General features: G+C 42.6%; 1 long non-coding RNA gene across 1 annotated transcript in view; it reads right to left on the reverse strand.

Moving 5' to 3' along the window:
• Window positions 1–308: 308 nt before the first annotated feature.
• Window positions 309–15,094, reverse strand: part of LOC137615034 (uncharacterized) — a 38,888-nt gene continuing 24,102 nt past the window's right edge. The window contains exons 2-4 of the long non-coding RNA XR_011039162.1: window positions 3,580–4,878; window positions 2,408–2,527; window positions 309–1,964 (exon numbers count right to left, since the gene is read on the reverse strand). This is a non-coding gene — a long non-coding RNA (uncharacterized lncRNA). The remainder of the gene's footprint in view (window positions 1,965–2,407; window positions 2,528–3,579; window positions 4,879–15,094) is intronic.

Here is a 15,094-nt window from a genome sequence, read left to right on the forward strand (position 1 = left end):
AAAAGCTAACTAAGCTAATATAGAAGTTTCCAGTAAAGCGACAGCCGAAATCAAAGAGAAATACTTCACCAAAGTCGTGAAAATACTCCAAGAACATAAGCGTATCCCAGAACGTCTTGCCGGAAGCACGACAGAGGAAAAATTGAGGAGGTGTCAACAAGAAGTACTATAGTACCTGGCCACAGGTGGCGCTGGTAAGTACACCCCCTTCTAGTATTGTGATAGCTGGCGTATCCCTCCATAGAATTCTGTCGGGCAACGGAGTTGACAGCTACATGATTATCGGGTAAGTTTAATATTGAAAAATGGCATTGTCTTGTCTAAAAGAACTCCAATTACTTCTCTCAATTTTTGTCTTGCTTCTTTCACTCGGTTTCACTGCTTTTTCAGTACCTCCTTCTTCTAGTTATTATTAATTCCAAGTGGTTTGACTCGTTGTGTTTTAGCATTGTACCATCTCCCACTTGAATGTTTACTTCTTCGTGCCCTTTACTACTAACCTTAGCTCTGTCTTTCCAATGTTTACCTTCAATCCTTTCCTTTCAAGGGCTCCTTTCCATGATGACTGAATCATCAGCTCCCACAATTCTTCTTTGTTCCTTAATTCGGATAAAAAATTGTTTATAATGACAAGGAATTGAACAAGAATGGACTAAGAGCAGATCATAATGATGAATGAACAGGGATGAACTAAGAGCAGATCTCCGATGGAGGCCAACCTTCGCAAGGAATGCCTGTCTCCTCATATCCTGTCTGAATGGTGGTTCTTACCCCTCATACATCATCCTCTTTAACCTCTTTCTCAAACATCAATAGACAAACCTTCTTGGTACCCTGTCAGAAGCCTTTGAAAGATCCATAAAAAACATGTAGTTTCCTGCTTCCTCCTAGATATTTTTCTTGGACTTGTTTTACTATAAAGACAGCATCCACTGTACTCATAACCCCAAACTGCTGCTCATGTATATCCATTAACTCCCTCAATCTCCTTTTTACTATTCTTTCTAGCATCTTGAATACAAGCTCCCAATGCTATGCTGTATTCCTCTGTAATTCCCACAGTTAAACACATCCATTTCTTTATATAATTCAATCATCTAACTATCCTCCTAGTCTCTTGGCATTTCCTCTACATCAATGACTTTTTTCAATAGTGTATGCACCCATGAATTTCATAGATTTCCCAATGTCTTACTCATTTCTATTGTTGCTTCTGATATTCCAGCAGGTTTATTTCCATTTCCTTTCTTTATAGTATTTCCGACTTCACTCTCTCTCATGTTTACTATTGGTCCTTCTTCAAGACGAACATTCTCCAGTTCTTCACAGTGATTAATAGTTGTGAGAAATGGTACTGTACTTCCATTTCACTTAACTACTTCTTCCTCAGTTAAAATATTTCCATTTTTATCTTTAATAATTCCTACATCTCCTACATCCTGCCAGTCTTTTTTTTTTTTAATTCTTCTGTTCCGTTGATTATCTTCTCTCCCTCCAGCGTTACCATCATCTCATATCACTCTCACCTCGCTTTCCCCTTTGCTATCGCTACCATTCTCTTTGTTTTCCTTTTTATTCGTCTCTATTCCTCACTAGTTTGGTAGTTGTTGTTTTTTTCCATATGAATCCCATTAATTATAAATATCAATAACTACAAACACTCATATGCTGGTGATATCATGACAGGATGTAACTCTAAGAAAAATTCTGAATTTACCAAAACCAAAGAAGCGAAAAGGATTTGAATCAGAGCTATGCTGGCACATAAGATTGACTGGGGTTCCAATACAGAAGACAAGGTTGCTACACAGCTGCATGGCAGTTGACTGATATCCAGTACTGTATGATGGTTCTCTTGAAGAAGTAGTAGAGTGGTTATATTTAATGTGAATGCTACCGCCTCCTTATGTTGCCAAGGTTAGGGTGGACAGTTAAGTACAGTAGACAAAGATTTCATGGCCTCCCTGAAAAATAGTTTTCTTGTTGAATACAGTAATAGTTTAGATTGGAAAAAAAAAAATAACAAAGTTGTGAAATGTTTAACCTGGGAAAAATAAAAGTTTAGCCTAAGTTGTGTATAATAATCTGTAACCCTGGGTAGAACACAGTACAGTATCTTAGTCTTCAACTGAAATTATCTGAAATACTGTACAGTACAGTATTACCAGATAAGTCAGGAAACATAAATTCCCTTAGTTAAAGTACTATACAGTATTATAGTGACAGCTCAAAATACTAGAATTCATGTTCAGTGGCTTCAATATTCACTGTTTTAAGAACATTTTAATGTTTACTCAGTACTTTATAAAAAACATTTCAATGTTTACTCAGCCCTAACTTTACTTAAGACCCTGAAATAAAGACTCCTTTTAAATTAACACTTTGGCTTCAGAGAAGAGAAACTCACCAGGCCCTATAGAAAGGACCAATGGCTCCTTGCAGCATTTATGCAGTCCTCAGCTGCCCAGCTTCCAAAGGTTGGATGGTGCCGGTGACAAGATACAAATAGCACTTCTTTCACCAAGATCTGTTTTAAAGTAAAATGAATTAAACTTCATTTCTAGATATAATTGTACAGCATTAATGATACAAAATGTACCTCTAATATTTGGTATCATAAGTGATAAGTTTTCTAACCCAGAAATTAGGTTACTCTGTTTAATAACAATGAGGCTATGATGAAAAAGAGCATGAACATTTGTTCTGTCTATGAGACTGACTCGGATCTACTATTTTCAGATACTAACCAGGCAGGATAATATTAATACTGTATAGTATCAGTACTGTATCATCATAACATAAATTAAGTAAATCAGTGAATGAAATTCATAGATTTCTCTAGGACTAGTCTAAAGGGTATGAGCTTGTTAAACTTATAACCAGAAAAAGCTGAAATAGGTCAGTGCATAAAGGAGGAAGATGGATGGCTTAAGACAGAAAATACTGGATTTGAAATCAAGGAGGCTAGCCGCAAGAAAACTTTAGAAACCTTTTATGTGGACTGTGTCCTTATGGGAACTTGCTTGCCTTATTTAAAGAAATGACAGCTGTCTAAACAAAATAGTGATGGCATACATTTTACTAAATTTCAGGTACATATTTCAGAAATTGCCCAATAGGTAACTTTGGGGATTCTATTAGCAATCCTCCAGCTTGTCCACAGTTTGATGAAGAACAAACCCATTTTATGATCTAATAAAGATGAATAGACTAGAAGTACTGAATACACTTTAATCCTTGCAATTTTTTCTTTTCACTACAGCATATACCCATACACTAGCTAGGCTGACAATAACATTTCTAGTGAGTGTACAAGTGATAACCAATCCATATGTACATATGTAGATAATTAACTTTGTGTATGTACTGTACAAGTTTATTTCTCTCTGTACCCCTCCTAAAAAACTATAACAAATGGCAATGAACAGTATAGCACAACTGAGAAAAAAATACATGTACAAAAGGTACTACACATCAACACTTTCTCTCTATCTCTACCACTACTTTTCATACACAAATATGATATTCCAGTAATACCCTACAAATAATGTAAACATTCTAATAGAGCCTCCCACTTACCCAGAAGTATATTTTGTTAGCTGTGTAAATTTGTTGCCCAGATGCTGAATAGTGGAATCAAAGTCAATCTTCCTATTTCTGGTGTTTGCCATAAGTTCTTGAATAGCTGATTATTAGACAATGATTTATTCATATCTTGGATATAATCACTAGCTTCTTGATGGCCAATATGTCCTTCAGAAATACTGTACAACTTGTGGAGTTCTTCTAAATATAAAAAGTAACATCCAAGATAACCTTGGTGACATATTACTCAAACCTAATATTTGTAGAAGTGCAAGGTACTTTGATTTCCTTAATTGAGAGGCTATTATGCATACAATTTCCAATTTACTTATATGTGGCAATACTAAAATTTGATGTAATACTTGTTGGCCTTGACAGAGATCAGCATGTCTTACATAATGCTACTGCTCCGTAATTTTCTTTGCATAGGTACATAATATTCTCACTGATTCAAACACAGTATTTTACCTGACAACACTTTGCATTACCTTTGATGTCAGGATTTTTTATTTATAATCAAAACTACATCTAATTTTTCCAAATTAGTCCTTGTTACTACAGGTTCTCTATCTTCAGAGATAATGGTTGTGCCACACTTTTCTGACCTTCCACTCTATCATTGTTGGATTACTTTTCTATCTGGCTATCTAGAGTACTTCGGGATGTCATACTGTAACTGGCACTTACTTTACAGACCATCAGCATACAAATTTTGTATAATTGGCCCCCTTTCATGATGCTGAGTAATAGAGGCATTTAATTTCTATCATTATGAAACTGAAGACAACTCTTCCTAGTAGATACACTCAACAAATTATTTTAGTTGTTTTATCTTTGTTTCTCTTCACTTCCTCATATACAGGGTACATTCACTTTTCTCTTTTTCCCATCTGGGTAGTCTATTCCATGGAGCCTTATTATTCAAGCAAATAGCCAATTAGGGTTGTTCAAGTGCTCCCCTGTTGATAATGGTAATACAGTATTAGAAAGGATACACTGTGTACACTGTGATAATAAGTCATGGATACAGTGCAAATCTATCAAAGTTTCTCGCTCTACCAACACAAAGAAATCACATGACAAGCCGTAAAGTGCAGCTTGTCATGTGATTTCATGTCGTTTCAAAACAGTGGACAGAATTGCTATGTAATCAGATGATGACGGACTTGAATGCAATATGATGGCACTCTTGAATAAGTAGTAGGCCGAATACTGATAACATGACTGACACAACATCCTTGCATTGTAAAGGTTGGGATGGACATCCTGCTCATTAAGGACTTCAATACTATTCTGAAAATAAAGAAAGTTTGCTTCAAGGACATTATAGTACAGTGTATCAAAATTTGATTAAGTAAAATATTTGACCAGGGAAAGATACCTGAAGTACAATACAGTACAGTATAGGATAAATATATAAGCGACCATATGGTAAAAAGTAGTCCTTTTCTAGAAGGAAAATGGTCATAAATACCTGATCGGTAATTCAACAAATATTTATTTAATTCTAATAGTGTATAACAACATAATTAAAGATCGTGAAATTACGTACCTATAGTTTATGTTCATTAAGTAGTCCTTGGAAAGCCATGTTCTCAACAAGATTTCACTCCCCAAATCCTTGTGAGCAGGTGATATTGATTACAGGGTATAGCATTATACGAGTACAAAACATTTGTACTGTATACTAATTTAATTTATTGAAAGATATGGTGCACCAGAATTAACAAAAATTGACATTGTCAAAAAAAAAAATATACAACAGAACCACGGATAAAATATGTATTTGCTCTCGAACAAACTGGTGTCGAGGGAAATTTATGAAAAATCTCTGCCATACACAAACCTAATGATGATTCAGGAGGTCAAATGAGCAATTGCAATGAGATAAAATCTATAGCTCAGATGTATATCAACACCAGCATAATAACCCCTCAAGCAAGGCTTTCACAGCATAGTACAATCAGTTTTTGCATATCTCTCTCCAAGCGCAACTCACAATATAATGTTAACTATTTTGACCAATTTGTATTTTTTTTTTTATGTTTTACTATATCTTCATACAAAATAGAGCCTAAGATGGTTGGTGGTAGTGATAGGCCCCAAAAAAGAGAAACATGACTGAGAAAAGACATTATTGCATAAAATGTTATTTTTATTAATAAAATAAATTTTTGAATATACTTACCCGGTGATCATATAAGCTGTCAGCTCTGCTGCCCGACAGAAAAACCTAAGGACAAAATACGCCAGCGATCGCTATACAGGTGGGGGTGTACATCAACAGCGCCATCTGTCGAGCAGGTACTCAAGTACTCCATGTAAACACAGAACCAATTTTCTCCTCGGTCCACTGGGTCTCTATTGGGGAGGAAGGGAGGGTCCTTTAATATATGATCACCGGGTAAGTATATTCAAAAATGTTATTTTTATTAGTAAAATAAATTTTTGAATATACTTACCCGATAATCATGTAGCTGTCAACTCCGTTGCCCGACAGAATTCTATGGAGGGATACGCCAGCTATCACAATACTAGAAGGGGGTGTACTTACCAGCGCCACCTGTGGCCAGGTACTATAGTACTTCTTGTTGACACCTCCTCAATTTTTCCTCGGTCCACTGGTTCTCTATGGGGAGGAAGGGAGGGTCAATTAAATCATGATTATCGGGTAAGTATATTCAAAAATTTATTTTACTAATAAAAATAACATTTTTCAATATTAAACTTACCCGATAATCATGTAGCTGATTCACACCCAGGGGGGTGGGTGAAAACCAGTGTACAAGATTAAAGGATAGCTAAGTATCCCATATTTCATATAACAGTTATCTCAAATAACAATGAAATAATAAGTACCTGGTAAGGAAGTCGAATTGAACCGTTACTCTGCCTCTTTTTTAAGTTCGTCTTCCTTACTGAGCGCAGCGTTCCTCTTGGAGGCTGAATCAACTCAAAGGTGCTAAAGTATATAGGGCTGCAACCCCTACTAAAGGACCTCTACACAACCTCTAACCCAGGCGCTTCTCAAGAATGAATTGACCACCCGCCAAATCAAAAGGATGCGGAAGGCTTCTTAGCCTACCGTAACAACCATAAAAACAACAATAAAAGCATTCAAGAGAAAGGTTAAAAAAAAGGTTATGGGATTAAGGGAATGTAGTGGCTGAGCCCTCACCTACTACTGCACTCGCTGCTACGAATGGTCCCAGGGTGTAGCAGTTCTCGTAAAGAGACTGGACATCTTTAAGATAAAATGATGCAAACACTGACTTGCTCCTCCAATAGGTTGCATCCATTATGCTCTGCAGAGAACGGTTTTTATTAAAGGCCATCGAAGTAGCTACGGCTCTTACTTCGTGGGTCCTTACCTTCAGCAACGCAAGGTCTTCCTCCTTTAAGTGAGAATGGGCTTCTCTAATCAGAAGCCTTATATAATACGAAACCCCGTTCTTGGACATGGGCCTCGAAGGTTTCTTGATGGCACACCATAAGGCTTCTGACTGTCCTCGAATAGGTTTAGACCTATTAAGATAATACTTGAGAGCTCTGACAGGGCAAAGAACTCTCTCTAGTTCGTTACCTACCATGTTGGAGAGGCTAGGTATTTCAAACGATCTAGGCCAAGGACGTGAAGGAAGTTCGTTCTTAGCTAAGAATCCGAGCTGAAAAGAACATGTTGCAGATTCGGTCGTGAAACCAATGTTCTTGCTGAAGGCATGAACCTCACTGACTCTCTTAGCTGTTGCAAGGCAGACGAGAAAAAGAGTCTTGAGGGTAAGGTCCTTGAAGGAAGCTGACTGGAGAGGTTCGAACCTAGGTGACATAAGGAACCTTAAGACTACGTCTAGGTTCCAGCCTGGAGTGGATAGACGACGCTCTTTAGAAGTCTCAAAAGACTTAAGGATGTCTTGAAGGTCCTTGTTGGAAGAAAGGTCCAAACCTCTGTGGCGGAGAACTGAAGCCAACATACTCCTGTACCCTTTAATCGTAGGGGCTGAAAGGGATCTCTCATTCCTAAGATGTAATAGGAAGTCAGCTATTTGGGTCACAGAGGTATTGGTAGAGGATACTGCATTGGCTCTACACCAGCTCCGGAAGACTTCCCACTTAGATTGGTAGACTCTACGAGTGGAAACCCTTCTTGCTCTGGCAATCGCGCTGGCTGCCTCCTTCGAAAAGCCTCTAGCTCTAGCGAATCTTTCGACAGTCTGAAGGCAGTCAGCCGAAGAGCGTGGAGGTTTGGGTGCAACCTGTCTACGTGAGGTTGACGTAGAAGGTCCACTCTTAGAGGTAGAGTCCTGGGGACGTCGACTAGCCATTGAAGTACCTCTGTGAACCATTCTCTTGCAGGCCAAAGGGGAGCAACCAGCGTCAGCCGTGTCCCTTCGTGCGAGATGAACTTCTGAAGGACTTTGTTTATTATCTTGAACGGTGGAAATGCGTAAAGGTCGAGATGGGACCAGTTCAGCAGAAAAGCATCCACATGAACTGCTGCAGGGTCTGGAACTGGGGAACAGTACAGCGGAAGTCTCTTGGTCATGGAGGTGGCAAACAGATCTATGGTAGGTTGACCCCACAAGGTCCAAAGTCTGTTGCACACACTCTTGTGGAGGGTCCATTCCGTGGGAATGACTTGATTCCTTCTGCTTAGGCGATCTGCTGAGACGTTCATGTTGCCCTGAATGAACCTCGTGACTAAAGTGAGGTTTTGACTTCTTGACCAAATGAGGAGGTCCCTTGCGATCTCGTATAGGCTCCTCGAATGGGTCCCTCCTTGCTTGGAGATGTAAGCCAAGGCTGTGGTGTTGTCTGAGTTCACCTCCACCACCTTGCCTAGCAGGAGGGACTTGAAGTTCAGCAGGGCTAAATGAACTGCTAGTAGCTCCTTGCAGTTGATGTGGAGCGTTCCCTGTTCCTCGTTCCACGTTCCCGAGCATTCCTGTCCGTTCAAGGTCGCACCCCAGCCCGAGTCCGATGCATCTGAGAAGAGATGAAGATTGGGGGTCTGAATAGCCAACGATAGGCCCTCCCTGAGAAGGAGATTGGTCTTCCACCACAAGAGAGTGGTCTTCATCTCTTTGGTGACTGGGATAGAGACTGCTTCGAGAGTCAAACCCTTGTCCCAATGAGCTGCAAGATGGAATTGAAGAGGGCGGAGGTGGAGTCTCCCTAGCTCGACGAACAGGGCCAGCGATGAAAGGGTCCCTGTGAGACTCATCCACTGTCTCACCGAGCAACTGCTCCTCTTCAGCATGCTCATGATGCAATCTAGGGCTTGGCTTATCCTTGGGGCCGATGGAAAAGCCCGAAAATCCTGACTCCGAATCTCCATTCCCAGGTACACAATGGATTGGGAGGGAATGAGCTGAGACTTTTCTATGTTGACTAACAGACCCAGTTCTCTGATTAAGTCCAAAGTCCAGTTGAGACTCTCCAGACAGCGACGACTCGTGGAGGCTCTCAACAGCCAGTCGTCTAAGTAAAGGGAGGCTCTGATGTCCGATAAGTGGAGGAATTTTGCTATATTCCTCATCAGATGCGTAAACACCATAGGAGCTGTGCTTAGGCCAAAACACAGGGCTTGGAATTGGTAGACAACCTTTCCAAAAACGAATCTCAGGAAAGGTTGGGAGTCTGGATGAATAGGAACGTGAAAGTAGGCATCTTTCAGGTCCAACGAGACCATCCAGTCCTCCTGCCTGACCGCTGCTAGGACCGACTTCGTCGTCTCCATCGTGAACGTCTGCTTGGTGACATACGCATTGAGCGCGCTGACGTCCAGCACCGGTCTCCAACCTCCTGTCTTCTTGGCCACCAGAAAGAGACGGTTGTAGAAGCCCGGGGATTGATGGTCCCGGACTAAAACCACTGCCTTCTTCTGTACAAGGAGCGACACCTCCTGGTGCAACGCTAGCCTCTTGTCCTCTTCTTTGTAGTTGGGAGAGAGGTTGATGAGAGATGTGGTCAGAGGGGGTTTGCGGCAGAATGGTATCCTGTAACCCTCCCTCAGCCAACTGACAGACTGGGCGTCTGCACCTCTCTTTTCCCAGGCTTGCCAGAAGATCTTGAGTCTGGCTCCTACTGCTGTCTGGAGATGCGGAGAGTCAGTTTTTTCCTTTAGAAGCCTTGGAACTTTTCCTAGACTTGCTCCTGGAAGAGTCTGGACGGGAGCTTCCTCGGCTGGGGGCTCTACCACGAAAGGGCGGTATGAACCTCGTAGCAGGAGTATCAGCCACTGGGGTGCGATAAGTCCTGGGGACTGAGGTAGCAACCTTAGTCTTACGAGCCGATGAGGCCACAAGATCATGTGTGTCCTTTTGTATCAGGGCAGCAGACAAGTCCTTAACAAGCTCTTCGGGGAACAGGAACTTCGAGAGCGGAGCGAAAAGAAGTTGAGACCTTTGACAAGGTGTGATGCTGGAGGAAAGGAAGGAACATAGCTGTTCCCTTTTCTTAAGAACCCCTGACACAAACATCGAAGCAAACTCGCCAGATCCATCTCTAATGGCCTTATCCATGCAGGACATTAATAGCATGGCAGAATCCTTGTCCGCAGGGGAGGTCTTCTTGCTGAGGGCCCCCAGGCACCAGTCTAGGAAGTTGAACATCTCAAATGCTCTAAAAACACCCTTCAGGAAGTGATCAAGGTCTGAGAAGGTCCAGCAAACCTTAGAGCGCCTCATTGCTGTTCTACGAGGCGAGTCTACCAGACTTGAGAAGTCAGCCTGGGCAGAGGCAGGTACTCCCAAGCCTGGTTCCTCTCCTGTGGCATACCAAACGCCCGCTTTAGAAGTGAGCTTAGTCGGAGGAAACATGAACGAAGTCTTTCCAAGGTGTTGCTTAGTCTGCAACCACTCCCCTAAGATCCTTAACGCTCTCTTAGAGGACCTTGCTAAGACTAGCTTAGTATAAGTAGACTTAGCTGGCTGCATGCCCAGCGAAAACTCAGATGGCGGAGAGCGGGGGATAGCAGAGACAAAGTGGTCTGGGTAAACCTCCCTAAACAGAGCCAAGACCTTACGAAAGTCAATAGAAGGTGGAGAAGACTTGGATTCATCCACGTCTGATGAGGGATCCAGGTGTGCCGCCTCATCATCAGACGCCTCATCACCAGAGTGTAGCGAAGAGATCGGTAAGGTATGCTGAACAGCAGAGTCAGCACTAGCTGGAACAACAATATTAGTGGTTTCCTCTTCAAGACTCTGTTGAGGGAACACCTGAGGCTCAGACTGCAAAGGCTGATCAAAAGAAGTAGCAGAAGGTAGGCGCATGGGTGGAGGAGGCTGACTCCTAGCATGAGTGTCTGAACTCAAGGGTTGCGCTTGCTGAGTGGTTGGCGGATGCGCAGTAGCAAGTTCCTGAGGAACGAGTTGAGGTTCCTGAGGTGTGAGCTGTGAGCGATGAGGTAGAGGCTGCGCAGAACACAGTAATTGTCTCGCGAGTTGAGGTTCCTGAGGCGCAAGGCTAAGGTGTTGTGCTTGCCTTGAGGAGGGTTGAGCTCGCTGCAGCGAGAGCTGAGGAGACTGACTCATGGATGGGAGAGGTTGTTGTACCTCAAGAGAGTGTTGCCTCACTGGTGGAACTGCAAGTGGAAGCGGAGGAAGTAAGGTATAAGCTTCCTGTTCCCATTGCTGAGGTTGCCTTAAGGAAGGCGGAGGGAGCTGCACACCACTGGAAACAGTAAACTCAGAACGTGGTAAGGTATCCTGAGGAGCCTCAACATCGTACGCCTGGCAGGCAGTACTGCGGTCAGGCGGAGCGATCGCAGGAGGAGGTGTAACCTTCTCAGCCTGACACTCACGCATCAAGACCGCAAGTTGTGACTGCATGGACTGCAGTAGAGTCAACTTGGGGTCGGCAGACACTAAGGTCTGCTGAGGTAAAGCCTTAACAGCAGAGATCTGTTGTGGCAGAACCTTACTCCTCTTAGGCGGAGTGCATTCAACTGATGACTGCGGCGAGTCAGAGCTGATCCAATGACTGCAGCCCGGTTGAGTTCTTGAGGTCTGGACTCTGCGTTTGAGTGGTCTTGAGACCTGAGTCCAGCGTTTCTTCCCTGACAACTGATCAGCAGACGAGTAAAAGACGGGCTCAATCGTCTGCAGGTGGGAGTGACGGTCTCTGGAAGACACGCCCGCAACCACCGAGGATACTTCTGTGCGCCGATCAAGGCCTGCCGAACCCTTTTGCCCTTCGACATTGCTTCTCCCCTGGGCTTGGGAGCTTGCAAGAGGTCCCGGACTGGGAGGACGACTGGCACGCACAGAAGTATCCTCACGCACCACACTGACACTGACACTAGCACTTGGCACTGCACTGACACTAGCACTCGTCACAGCACTGGCACTAATTCCACCCACTGCACTCTTGACCTTAAGTTCCTTGACTTCGGCCATAAGAGACTTATGATCACTAACCACTGACTCTACTTTGTCACCTAAGGCCTGAATGGCACGCAAAACAACAGACATATCAGGCTGAGGGCAAATAGTAGGTTCGGGGGTAGCCACTACAGGGGTAGGAAAAGGTAGGGGATCATGAGGTGAGGAAAAAAGTGAAGAGTGAGAAGAACTCCTCCTAACTCTCTCTCTCTCTAACTTGGTTGAATACTTAAGAAGACGGACAAAATCAAGTTCCGAAAGTCCGGCGCATTCCTCACATCGATCTTCTAACTGACAGGGTCTTTCCCTACAGTCAGAACAAGCGGTGTGAGGATCTACCGAGGCCTTCGGAATACGCCTATTACAAGACCTACATCGTCTATGGGTGGGGGCTTGTGAAATGTCAGACATCTTGAATCAAAAGAGTTAGCCAAGTGGGGTTTCAAAATCAAGCAAAAGATCGTTAACCGTTAATCAGGACTAAATAATAGCTATCTAAGCTAATATAGAAGTTTTCCAGTAAAGCGACAGCCGAAATCTGAGAGAATACTTCACCAAAAGCCGTGAAAATACTCGAAGATCATAAGCGTATCCCAGAACGTCTTGCCGGAAGCACGACAGAGGAAAAATTGAGGAGGTGTCAACAAGAAGTACTATAGTACCTGGCCACAGGTGGCGCTGGTAAGTACACCCCCTTCTAGTATTGTGATAGCTGGCGTATCCCTCCATAGAATTCTGTCGGGCAACGGAGTTGACAGCTACATGATTATCGGGTAAGTTTAATATTGAAAAATTTATTTTATTAATAAAAATAACATTTTTCAATATTAAACTTAGCCGGTGATCATATAAGCTGATTCACACCCAGGGGGGTGGGTAGAGACCAGCATTACATGTTTACATTATTAAGAGCTAAGTATTTTGTATTTCATTTTAGCAGTTATTCAAAATAACAAACCTAAAAAGGGATTTTGACGTAGGAAAAATCTATTTCTGGGCTCGAACCTGTGCCGCCCAGTGAATAAGCTCCATTTAGCACTTATTCTTAGGTAATTTACTGCTAAATATACCAGAGAAAAAATGTAAAGGAATGCTAGGTTAACTAGCTCGCTCACCTATTGGTGTCGGTATAAAATTGGGCGTATAATCCAGAGGTCCCGCACTATTTAGATTCATCCACGACAGAAACCCCAATAGAGGAGAGCCGTTCAACCTCACTCAGTACTACTAACAATGCATCCGCTCAGAACCCAACTCCTTTTAGCACGCCTTGTGCAGTAACCCGCATTTTTGTTGTGCTCTCGTTTTGGATTATTTTCCTTTGGATTATGGCTTCTTCGTCGGTTTCCCAGGAGACACCGTCTAAGTTAAGTACCAAGCTTGGTTTTACTGTGTTTTGAGCAACCTAGATCGTTTAATATTTATATTATAGGAGTTTATTCTCTTCGTTCATATCGATCTTGCTTGATTTCACTACAGTTGGTACTCCTGTTTTTGAGAGCTTTTAGTTTCACTCGCGGTGTTACTATGTGTATTATTAAATATTATTTGTTATTGTGAATATTCATTATTTAGCGTTTAGAATCCTCGTGGTTCAATTTTAGGGCCGATATCATTTACGTATCGTTATGGCTGCCGACCTTCGTTGCTAGGCGGCAATGTTATTTTTAAGCCATCAGGTGTGTCTTTTGTGATTTAATTATTATGTTGCATGCCTTGCCCAAAAAATTTCTATGTGTTTATTTATATAATTTTTAACGCTATTATTATTATAATGAATATTTGTGCCATTACTCCGTTTGATCTGTCTGGTTGGGGATCGTCAGTTGGTAGCCCTGCTGCCTCGTATCACGTGATCCTCCCCCACGCTCCCCCTCTCGCTAGGTGGGCGGCTAGGCTTCTTCCCCCTCCACTAGGGGACCGTTGCCTTCCCTCCTTTTAGAGGGGGTAGTTCAGTGTTTATGGACTTTGTCCTCCGGGTGTCCCGGCGGGTTCGTCTCTGTCTAGTCTGGTTGCGTCCAGATAGGTAAGGAAGTCGACTTGAACAATTACTCTGCCTTTTTAAGTACGTCTTCCTTACTGAGCCTCGCGATCCTCATAGGATGCTGTGCGACTCCTAGGAGCTGAAGTATCAAGGGTTGCAACCCATACTAAAGGACCTCATCAAAACCTCTAATCTAGGCGCTTCTCAAGAAAAGAATTTGACCACCCGCCAAATCAACCAGGATGCGAAAGGCTTCTTAGCCTTCCGGACAACCCAAAAACAACAATAAAAAACATTTCAAGAGAAAGATTAAAAAGGTTATGGAATTAGGGGAATGTAGTGGTTGAGCCCTCACCCACTACTGCACTCGCTGCTACGAATGGTCCCAGGGTGTAGCAGTTCTCGTAAAGAGACTGGACATCTTTAAGATAAAAAGACGCGAACACTGACTTGCTTCTCCAATAGGTTGCGTCCATTATACTCTGCAGAGATCTGTTTTGTTTGAAGGCCACTGAAGTTGCGACAGCTCTAACTTCATGTGTCCTTACCTTCAGCAAAGCATGGTCTTCCTCATTCAGATGGGAATGAGCTTCTCGTATCAACAGTCTAATATAATAGGAAACTGCATTCTTCGACATAGGTAAAGAAGGTTTCTTAATAGCACACCATAAAGCTTCTGACTGTCCTCGTAAAGGTTTAGTTCGTTTTAAATAGAACTTAAGAGCTCTAACAGGGCACAAGGCTCTTTCTAGTTCATTTCCAACCAAATTAGAAAGGCTTGGAATATCGAACGATTTCGGCCAAGGACGAGAAGGTAGTTCGTTTTTGGCTAGAAAACCAAGCTGCAAAGAACATGTAGCCGTCTCAGATGAAAATCCGATGTTCCTGCTGAAGGCGTGTATCTCACTGACTCTTTTAGCTGTAGCTAAGCAGACAGGGAAAAGTGTCTTTAAAGTGAGATCTTTAAAGGAGGCTGATTGTAGCGGCTCGAACCTTTCTGACATAAGGAATCTTAGTACCACGGCTTAATTCCAACCTGGTGTGGCCAAACGACGCTCCTTCGAGGTCTCAAAAGACTTAAGGAGGTCCTGTAGATCTTTGTTGTTGGAAAGATCTAAGCCTCTGTGACGGAAGACTGCTG

This window comes from Palaemon carinicauda, chromosome 2 (genome assembly GCF_036898095.1).
Source record: "Palaemon carinicauda isolate YSFRI2023 chromosome 2, ASM3689809v2, whole genome shotgun sequence".
Classification (NCBI taxonomy): domain Eukaryota; kingdom Metazoa; phylum Arthropoda; class Malacostraca; order Decapoda; family Palaemonidae; genus Palaemon; species Palaemon carinicauda.